Raw genomic sequence first — 12,089 nt, forward strand, 5'->3', positions numbered from 1 at the left:
TTAGAAGGGCATTTATGCTAAAAACCCTTTCAATCTATTGTGTTTGGTTGATATTTCCAAAGCTCGTTGGCATTTGAGTTTGGATGGCCAGTTTCATTCTTTGTTTGATTAGGTTGAGTGTGATAAAATCCTAACCAAATTAAACTCAATGTGGCCCTTACCTAAGCTCAACAGTCCAACTTGCACACTTATTTTTTCCTATGTATACTTACTTGTTAGAAAATAAAAAAATAATATAGCATAGGCTAAAGATACTAACTTGTGGTCCATAGTTTGACTACCATTTAGCAATCAGAACCTTCTAACCAAAAATTCTGTTTTGATATCATGTTTTGATAGCTTTTAATTTGTAGACCCTAGCCTAAGTATAAAAAGCTCGTAAGGGCTGAAATGTGTATAAGACAAGGATATGTGCATGTCACACAAATGATAACAAATGCACATCAAGTCGGGTACGTGATAGACTACTTCGGCCCCAGTCGAGAACCCGATCAGCTAAGGGATCAATTGACACATGCCGACAAGTGCTGACAGATTCAGTAGTCCGCGGCTATGACAACACTACAATCGGTGCATATCCAGGGCTATACGCTGCCTACAAGAAATGATGCCCATGCCATAGATTTACAACTGACTATTGTTACACGTCGTATCAACCTAGATAACGACAAAACCGACCACCTTATATAAAGGGATAGTCCGAGGGCCCTCAAAAAAAGGCATAAATCATGCCACACTGTTCTCATCTTGAGAACTCTACTCTATCGAAATTTCTTCCTTCCATTGTTTCCTTTCTATTCTGACTTAGGCATTGGAGGGTTCTCCGCTAGAAACTCTCCAGCAAACGGACTTCTTGTAGGCCATCCTCAAAGAAGTTCAACCCCTTACTCCTCAGCTACCCTATCGGGCTCGGTATCTACCGACCTTAAGGTCAGTCGAGCTGCGCTCCAACCTCGATCTAGGATTCAGTAGCAATAGATTGGCGTTAGAGGAAGGGCCTGCCCCCAACAACACCAATATCAAGTGAAGGGAGAAATAGCCAACATGAGGTTGCGAGGAGCTTGCAGTGCGTCTCACACCTTGCAACGCCGCGCTCCGACCCACGAGGATCACTACAGATCACGAAACATGTTCCGTCGGAACAATCAGTTGCACCAATGAACAATGAGTAGTTCAACCTGCTCCTTCAATAGGTGCAGGCATTGACCGCGATGGTTCAGAGCTTGTAGCAAGTAGCAACATGGTTGGAACCAGTCTGATAGGAATTTGGTCAACCTAGCCACTATTCTCAGTCACTGGCGGGCCACATTCACTTGGCCAACCACCACTCTCAAATCCGAGACCCGAAATGGTTTTGCTAGAGTCAGCACACCTGACGAAGTAGTCTTGGCCGGGATGGGACATGGCGTACTGTTAGATGTATGCCTAAGAAGCCAATCTCGCTGACACATTATTAATTCTGGGACATAATTTTGTACTTGACTTTATTATTATTGAATAATAAATGGGCATCTTTTTCATTCATATTATTTATGTGTCTATGAATTGTCCAAGGAATTAATAAGATGATGATACATATTCTCAAGAGTTGAGAATTCGAGCTATGTATCATTGGTGATTAATTTCTAAATACTCCTGATCAATGGATCATCACGAGGACGGTGATCGATCCGATGAGATCAGTGCACAGATCGCTTTCCTTCTGGATGGATGAGTCTCGAGTCCACAGTGTAGGGACACTGAAATGATAGTGCAGATGCTTGTTACAGAATAAGGGTACTGAGCGTGAGACTTATAGGGACCATCTTGATGGTCGATGATTCCTGGTGAGTTGAGTTGGAATTATTCTAACCCATTAAAAGAAGTTTTCAATGATATTGTGATAGAGATTACAATATATCTCACTATCAGTCAGAATAGAATCTATGGGGTCACACATATTAGAGGTATTGACCGATCCGATGGTTGAATGTGATTAGGAATCACAAATAATCAATTTGATTGATAATTGGTTAACCCGCTAAGAGTTAGTGAGTTGATGAAGGAATAATTGCAATCAGATTGCAATTTAATTTAATAAATTAGATTTAATTAATTGGACTTGATCATGAGTTCTACTTGGAGTAAGATTCTTGGAGTCCTAATTGGATTAGGATTTCAAATTAAATTAGAGTCCTACTTGGAGTAGGATTTCTAAAGTCCTAATTGGATTAGAACTGAAATTTCAGTAGTCCTAATTAGATTAGGAGTTCTTAAGTCCTAATTAATCTCATGACTTCTAATTAGATTAGGATTAAAGAGTTCAATTGAATCATGGTTTAATTAAATCCTAATTGGATTAGAATTTGGAGGAAATTAAAATGGGTGCACATAATTCTATTTTGAATAGAATTGGATCCAACCATTAGACCCAAACCAAATCACCACTTAATATGATTAAGTGGTTGACCAAATGGGATAAGAGGGAGGGGCGTATGCCCCTCCCTTGGCTGAATACGTGAGGAGAAAAGGAGGGGCGTACGCCCCTCCTATTTTGAATTCTAAAGGGATAAAAATGAGCTCCTAAAATTTAGGAGCTCATCTCTATCCACACGCCATCAAAAGGAGGGTTCAAAGGGGCTGCGAATTTGTGGTGTTTTCTTCTTCCTTTCAGCCGTGAACCCCTCCTCCCCTCTTCCTCCTTTGAGCCACAAGCAATAAGGGAAAAAGGAAGCTTTGGCGTGGCCTCCTCCTTCCTCCATTTGAATCCAAAGCAAGGAAAAAGAAAAGGTTACGAAAAGGCCTTTAGATCTTCTTCCTTGGCTCTTCCTTCTTCTTCCTCCTCTCAAGGCAATCAAAAGTTGATTCCAAGGAGATGACTTCAGCCATCAATAGCCATCTCTGCAAGGGAGCTAGCATCCTGGGGAGATACGAAAGCTTCGATCGGTGCTTTACCTCGTGTGGATACCCGTAGAAGCCGGATGCGTGTGCGGCTTCCATCGAACCTTCAACAAATCCACAAATATCAGATTTACGGAGACCATCTATCCGCACAAGGTGAAGATCTAATCTTCTTAATGATTTAAAAATGGTTTAAAAGAATTAATCCTAATCTATCTACAAACAAAGTTTTAAAAATACGTTCATACGATGAACGGATCTCGCATATGTCTTTCCGCTACGATCTGAAAAAATTGTTGAAATTTTCTGCGGCATATGAGGATTACTAACAGTGGTATCAGAGCCATGGTTATGTAGATTAAGATTAGGATTAATCATTAAAGGCATTTTAGATATGAAATTTAAAGGATTATGCTTGATGAAATTTTCTGCATGCAGAATTTTCAGCTTGCTGATTTTTCTGCATGCTGATTTTTGGATGCTTAGATTAATGATTCTATTGCTTTGATAATCTGGTTACAAATGTTTAGAATCATATCTAGCATAATCAGCAAGTCATGAGATGAAATAATCAATTAAATTACAGATCTGAAAATAATATTTATGCATGAGATGCATCTGGTGATGATCATGGATGGATCCTTTTGAATGTGCTGAAATGTTTTGCGATGTTCTGATGTATTAGAGACCTGCGTGTCTCATAAAAAAGGGTGGTAATTTATTCTTTTATTTTATTTAATTTTTAAAGCAATCTGGGATGTAATCTGTGATGTGTGTTGCACGTCGATGGTTGATCGATACGTACATCAACAAGCTCAACATGCGCGATCGAGATCAAGGGTTGATTGAAGATGGATCAAGGAGTTGATCACAATTGGACCTAGGGGATCAAGATTAAGTCAAGAGTTGAAGACGATCTAACCAATTGACGTGCATGTGCTTGTAAAATGACCCCATCCTGGATCCATGATCATCACCAGTTATATTTATTTTGATATTATGCTTGGATGTTTATGCTTATGTCTATATGGGTAGATATATATTTGCATGAGATGTGAATAGTCGATCGAGAGAGACCTAAATACAAACCTCCTCAATCAGTCAAGAGTGAACCAACATGAGCTAATCATATTAGATTAATTGATCTAATTGGTATCTAGGCAAGCCTAAAAGGTGGTTACTTAATTAGAACTTTACTCTCCGAGTAAGGGAAGCCTCCCACCTGCTTACCTGGCCAATTGATCAATTACCTCTTATGAAGAGCTCAAGGTTGCAAACACTACGACATGATTTCATAATATTAAGTTTATAGGTCTTCCACCGTAGTAGAGCTGCTAAGGTCTTTTCGGTGTTGATTTGTCTCGGTTGGACACAGTGGGCAAGTTGCATCGGAGGACTGGACCTCTCTATTAGACATGAGATGTTGCGGGGTAAAGGTGGGGTTGGACACCAATAACTGTTAGGTGAGGATCCAATGATAACTTTATTTCTGCGGTTATACGGTGGGTCTGACTTAACTAAGTAATGGGGCCAGTAACTGTTAGGTGAGGTCTTAATGACTTAAAGACCAAGTTTTGCTTGAGAAGCATTGTACAAGAGTTGTACACTCATATATTCATATGTCACCAATAACTGTTAGGTGAGGTGGCAAGTAAATTGGTGAGACCGCGGTACCTACTAGAAATTCTAGTCGCATAGGGTTTTCGTTTCTCTATCAGAAAGTATGAGGGATTCGAGAAAATAGTGGAAGTTTATTTGTTTTAAAAGTTCCTAAAACAAATAGAGTTTAAGTACAAAGTCTAACTAGAATCTTTACTCTCTACGGATCACAATGTCAGCTTCGAACCCTTTGACCCGTATCCTTGAGACCAACCGACTGACCAGAACCAATTACAAAGATTGGCTTAGAAACCTCAAAATCGTTTTGAGTTGTAAGAAAATAGGCTATGTGCTCGAGAATGATATCCCCAGGTTACCATCACGTTCGACCGATGAACAGCGTGAGATGCATAAAAAATGGACGGACGATGACATTAGGGTCAAGTGCTACATCATGGCATCCATGACTAATGAACTTCAATACCAGCATGAGAATATGAAGACTGTTAGAGAAATATTGGCACACCTGCAAGAGTTGTATAGTGAGCAAAGTCGTACAGCATGCTTTGAAGTATCTAAGAGGCTCTTGAAGGCAAAGATGCGCAAGGAGCAGTTTGTCCATGATCACTGTCTGATTATGATCAAGAACCTAGAGGAGCTTGAGAAGCTCGGTATGACCATGCACAAGGAATTGCAAATAGATCTGATCCTACAATCCCTTCCTGATTTATTTGGGCAGTTTATAGTAAACTACAATATGAATAAAATTGAATGCACTAAGACCGAACTGTTAAATATGTTGGTAACTGCTGAGGGGGCCTTGAAAGGTTCAAGGGGCACTGTTCTGGCTGCTGAGCTGACTTCTGGTTCCAAGAGAAAGTCTACTTGGAAGAAAAAGAAGCCTACAAAGAAGTAGAAGAAAGACAAGAAGCCAAAGAAAGAAGTTCAAAAGAAAAAAGCTAATGACAAAGAAAAATGTTTCCACTGTAACATCGACGGCCACTGGAAAAGAAACTACCCTTCATACCTCGAGAGCCTGAAGAACAAAAAGGCAGACACACCTTCAGAAGGTATGTTAGACTTGCTCGTAATTGAAACTAACCTTACGGTTTCTTTTACTTCTAGTTGGGTTATAGATTCTGGTTCTAGTGCTCATTTGTGCACTACTATGTAGGATCTAAAGAAAAGTAGGAGGCTGGCGGAAGGTGCAGTAATCCTTCGGATTGGCAACGGGGCAAGAGTTGCTGCTGTAGCTGTGGGCACCTATCCTTTGCGACTACCGTCTGATTTTAGTTTATTACTTAGAGACTGTTATTATGTCCCTGCTACTAGCAGGAATTTGATTTCTGTTTTGAGTTTAGCACAGGATGGTCATATTTTTATATTTGACAAAGACTGTTGTTCTATTTATTTCAGAAATAAATTAGTTGTACGTGGTTTCATGATTGACAGTCTCTATCACTTACATGTCGATATGTCTGTGAATGTGTCTGAGCAAGTAGTAAGTACCATAGGATTAAAAAGATCCAGAGATGAGATAAATCAGAAGTATTTGTAGCACCTCAGGCTTGGCCATATTGGAGAGGATAGAATGAACAAAATAGAGAAAGATAAACTTCTCGGCTTATTGACTTTCGAGTCATATCCAGTTTGCGAGTCCTGTCTTCAAGAAAAAATGGCTAGACTATCCTTTGTAGGACATGGAGAGAGAACCACTGAAATACTTATCCTGGTTCACACTGATGTGTGTGGCCCATTTGATGTGCTAGTCAGGAGCCGTTATTCGTACTTCATTACCTTTACCGATGATTATTTACGATATGGGTATATGTATCTTATGAGACACAAATCTGAATCTTTTAAAAAATTCAAAAAGTTCAGAAATGAAGTAGAAAAACAAACTAGAAAATTTTTTAAGGCTCTTCAATCAGATCGAGGAGGAGAATATCTTAGTAGGGAATTTCGGAACTATCTCAAGAAAAATGGCATAGTCTCACAATGGACGCCTTCGAGTACACCTCAACTCAACGGAATGTCAGAGAGGAGGAATCAGACTCTATTGGATATGATCCGATCCATGATGAGCTTCACTGATTTACCTATGTTTCTTTAGGAAGATGCCTTACTTACCGTAATCTACTTATTAAATAGAGTTTTCTCTAAATCCGTTCCTACCACACCGTATGAGATATGGCATGGTAAGAAGCCGAGTCTTGGTCATCTTAAGATTGGGGATGTCCGGCTCATGTCAAACAACTACAGACAGACAAGTTAGAGGCTAGGACCATAAGTGCTCATTTTATAGGATATCCTAAAGAGTCATTAGGATACAATTTTTACGTCTCAGAGGATCACAATGTATTTGTGAGCCGATATGCCATCTTTTTGGAAAAACAGTTTATCCTTGATAGAAGCAGTGGAAGAAAAATTGAGCTTGAAGAGAGAGTCTCTGAAAAGCAACGAGTCATGGATCCTATAGAACCTATTCATATAGAGCCAATACACGTAGTACCTCCTCCACCTCGTAGATCTAGTAGGGTCTTCCATCCTCCTGATAGATACTTAGGTATGCTTATAGAGGATACCGAGAAAATGTTCCTCATAGGAGATAGGGAACACGTACATGATCCCAATACCTACAACGAGGCGATATCAGATATCGATTCCGAAAAATGGTTGGAAGCCATGAAGTCAGAGATAGACTCCATGTATTCCAACCAAGTATGGACCTTAGTAGATCCACCAGAAGGTATAGTATCTATTGGATGTAAATGGATCTACAAAAGAAAGATAGGTTCGGATGGAAAGGTAGAAACTTATAAGGCAAGGCTAGTGGCGAAAGGGTATAGTCAGCGTGAAGGCATTGACTATCAGGAGATTTTTTCACCTGTAGCCATGCTGAAATCCATTCGAACATTGCTTGCCATTGCAGCATTTCATGATTATGAAATATGGCAGATGGATGTAAAAACTGTTTTCCTGAATGGATATCTTGATGAAGATATCTATATGGAGCAGCTTTTAGGTTTCACTTCCAGTGATAGAGATCATAAGATCTGTAAGCTGCAAAGGTCCATCTATGGACTGGAGCAAGCATCTCGAAGTTGGAACACTCATTTCAATGATGTGATCAAATCGTTTGATTTCATCAAGAACGAAGAAAAATCGTGTGTTTACAAGAAGGTTAGTGGGAGTGCTGTCGTGTTCCTCGTACTGTACGTGGACGACATCCTCCTGATAGGGAATGATATTCCCATGCTAACCTCGGTCAAGGTCTGGTTGTCAAAAGAGTTCTCCATGAAAGATCTTGGGAAAGCATCCTACATTTTGGAGATTAAGGTCTATAGAGATAGATCTAAGAGGATGCTTGGCCTATCATAAAAGATGCACATAGAGGAGGTGCTGAAAAGGTTCAGCATGGAAAACTCCAAAAGGGGTCTATTACCCCTTAGGCATGGGATTCATCTCTCCAAGAAGATGTGCCCCAACACATCTGAAGAGATTCAACGCATGAGCAGAATCCCTTATGCTTCTGCAATCGGGAGCCTCATGTATGCCATGCTATGTACACGACCTGATATAGCTCTTGCTGTGAGTGTCACTAGCAGATATCAGTCGAATCTAGGCGAAGAGCACTGAACAGATGTGAAGAATATTTTTAAGTACTTAAGAAGAACTAAAAATTTGTTCTTGATCTTTGGAGGAGCATCAGAGTTACAGGTAGAAGAATACACAGATTCAGACTTCATGACTGATATTGATGATAGAAAGTCTACATCTGGATATGTGTTCTTATGCAATGGTGGTACGGTAAGTTCCAAACAACCGATCATTGCTGATTCTACCATGGAAGTTGAGTATATCGCCGCCTCTGAAGTTGCAAAGGAAGCCTTCTGGTTCAAAAAATTTATTACAGAGCTAGATGTAATGCCATCAGATGCCATCACACTCTACTGCGATAATAATGGCGCCATAGCTCTTGCTAAGGAGCCAAGGTCTCATCAGAAGTCCAAGCACATAGAGCGGCGCTTTCACCTCATACGCGACTACCTCGAGAAGAAATATATCGAGGTGCAGAGAAGAGACTCCGTGGACAATATGGTGGATCCACTCACTAAGCAGCTAAGTCAGTAGAAGACTGAAGCCCACCTTGAGAAGATGGGACTTAGATATATGACTGATTGGCTTTAGTGCAAGTGGGAGATTGTTAGATGTATGTCCTAGAAGCCAATCTGGCTGACACATTATTAATTCTGGGACATAATTTTATACTTGACTTTATTATTATTGAATAATAAATGAGCATCTTTTTGATTCATATTATTTATGTGTCTATGAATCGTCCAAGAAATTAATAAGATGATGATACATATTCTCAAGAGTTGAGAATTCGAGCCATGTATCATTGGTGATTAATTTTTAAATACTCCTAATCAATGGATCATCATGAGGACGGTGATCGATCCGATGAGATCAGTGCACAAATCGCTTTTCTTATGGATGGAAGAGTCTCGAGTCCACAGTGTAGGGATACTGAAATGATAGTGCAGGTGCTTGTTAGAGAACAAGGGTACTGAGCGTGACCAAGACAAGAAGTCACTTGGATGTCTATCCACTCGTCAGTGACTTGCTTGATGTTACAGTAGTATGACTGGTTCTTTGACCTGCGGTGTTTCGGCTACTTACAGTGAGGTTATTGTAGTTTGACTACACATATACATGATCTCTAGTCATATGGATTCTTGTAGTATAGATTGGCTGCAGTAGGTTCACTGTAGGAGTAGGGTATGCACCTACATGAAATCTATCGATCTTGATTGATAAGGAGTGATCCTATGTGATTTATAAGACTGAGTTCGTAAGACCTTGGCCAGGGCAATACATACAGTGGAGAAAGAGTTTTTCACTCTCGAACTCAAGTCGAATAAATCTAGACATATGACAGACGACGGAATTTGATGAGTTATCCATGACCTCCGGTCTGTAGGGATCCACGATAGAAGGACTGTATCATACGATAACTGCACCTAGAGGTTCATCATTCCATTTTGCTGGATAGCCACTACATGCTGCTAGGTGTCACTGGTGGATGGTGAGACTCACAGGAACCATCTTGATGGTCGATGATCCCTGGTGAGTTGAGTTGGAATTGTTCCAACCCATTTAAAGAAGTTTTCAATGATATTATAATAGAGATTGCAATATATCTCACTACCAGTCAGAATAGAACCTATGGGGTCACACACATTAGATGTATTGACTGATCCAATGGTTGAATGTGATTAAGAATCATAAATAATCAATTTGATTGATAATTGGTTAACCTGCTAAGAGTTAGTGAGTTGAAGAAGAAATAAGTGCAATCGGATTACAATTTAATTTAATTAATTGGATTTAATTAATTGGACTTGATCATGAGTCCTACTTGGAGTAGGATTCTTTGAGTCCTAATTGGATTAGAATTTCAAATTAAATTAGAGTCCTACTTGGAGTAGGATTTGTAAAGTTCTAATTGGATCAGGACTGAAATTTCAGTAGTCCTAATTAGATTAGAAGTTCTTAAGTCCTAATTAATTTTAATCTAATTAATCTCATGAATCCTAATTAGATTAGGATTGAAGAGTTCAATTGAGTCATGGTTTAATTAAATCCTAATTGGATTAGGATTTGGAGAAAAATAAAATGGGTGCACATAATTCTATTTTGAATAGAATTGGACCCAACCATTAGACCCAAACCAAATCACCACTTAATATGATTAAGTGGTTGACCAAATGGGATAAGAGGGAGGGTTTGAATACGTGAGGAGAAAAGGAGGGGCATACGCCCCTCCTATTTTGAATTCTAAAGGGATAAAGATGAGCTCCTAAAATTTAGGAGCTCATCTCTATCTACACGCCATCAAAAGGAGGGTTCAAAGGGGCTGCGAATTTGTGGTGTTTTCTTCTTCCTTTCAGCCGTGAACCCCTCCTCCCCTCTTCCTCCTTTGAGCCGCAAGCAATAAGGGATAAAGGAAGCTTTGGCGTGGCCTCCTCCTTCCTCCATTTGAATCCAAAGCAAGGAAAAAGAAAAGGCTGCGAAAGGGCCTTTGGATCTTCTTCCTTGGCTCTTCCTTCTTCTTCCTCCTCTCAAGGCAATCAAAAGTTGATTCAAAGAAGAGTAATTCAACCATCAATAGCCATCTCTGCAAGGGAGCTAGCACCCTAGGAAGATACGAAAGCTTCGATCGGTGCTTTACCTCGTGTGGATATCCGTAGAGGCCAAACGCGTGTGCGGCTTCCATCGAACCTTCAATAAATCCACGAATATCAGATTTGCGGAGACCATCTACCCACACAAGGTGAAGATCTGACCTTCTTAATGATTTAAAAATGGTTTAAAAGAATTAATCCTAATCTATCTACAAACAAAGTTTTAAAATATGTTCATACGATGAACGGATCCCGCATATGTCTTTCCGCTGCGATCTGAAAAAAATTTTGAAATTTCCTGCGGCATATAAGGGTTACTAACATGTACTATGAACCCCCACTCCGGCAAGCACTCCGCTCCGAGCCTCTTGCCTCCTCGCCACATAGAGCCCCCACCTCAGCGGGATGCCGACCTTGAGAGGAAAATCGAGGAGATCGGCCGGCAGATTCATACCCTTAAGGGACAAGCTCTAAGGGCGAACAACGATCTTAAATCTCAGATTCTCTGGATCATCTCAAGAGCTGCAAAGCTCTTATGATGCTACATGGAGCCGCCGACATCGTGCTTTGCAAGGCCTTCCTTGCAACCCTTCCCAAGGCGGCTTGGTTTTGGTTATCAGGGCTTCGGCCCGAGTCTACTCACTCTTTCGAGTAGCTCGGCCACCTCTTCATAGTGCACTTCATCTCCAGTTGAAGATGGTGTTGTGGCTCAGACGCACTACTTGACAATAAACAAAGGAAGAGAGAGTCCCTCAAGGACTATGTTAGCCGCTTCAATACGACAACACTAGAGGTCTGCAACCTAGATTAGTTGGTTGCAATATCAGCAATGAAGAGCATCTTACGAACGCTGTGCTTCTTCTTCTCCTTGGAGAAGTGCTTCCCATCGACTTCACCGAAATGATGGCACAAGCAGAAAAATATGCCAATGTGGAGGAAGCCATGGCCTCCCATCGCGAGTCTGTCGGTGGAAGACCACCCTGAGGAGGAAAGAGGGGGTGTGAGGAGCAAAGAGAGCTGAGGAGTGCTTCACCTCGGTGCGAGAGAGGCTCACAACGACCCAAGAGCCCTCCTTGGAAGTTCAAAAAGTACACCCCCTCACTGCTCCAAGGACTCAAATCCTTTAGTCGATCTTGGGTTCCTCGGTTGATCTTCAGATGATTCTGACTAGAGGATCGACAAAGATTTTTGGCCCATCTGGCGCTCCTCGAATGATCTTTAGATGATTCTGACTAGAGGATTGGCAAGGTTTTTTGACCCATCTGGCGCTTCTCAGTTGATCTTCAGATGATTCCAACCAGAGAATTTGCGAGAATTTTTGGCCTATTTGGTGCTCCTCGGTTGATCTTTAGATGATTTTGACTAGAAGATCAGCGAGAACTTTTGCCCCATATGGCGTTCCTCGGTTGATCTTCAGAT

This window comes from Phoenix dactylifera, chromosome 17, assembly GCF_051530095.1.
Source record: "Phoenix dactylifera cultivar Ajwa chromosome 17, Ajwa_hap1_PhDact_Kaust_v1.1, whole genome shotgun sequence".
Classification (NCBI taxonomy): Eukaryota; Viridiplantae; Streptophyta; class Magnoliopsida; order Arecales; family Arecaceae; genus Phoenix; species Phoenix dactylifera.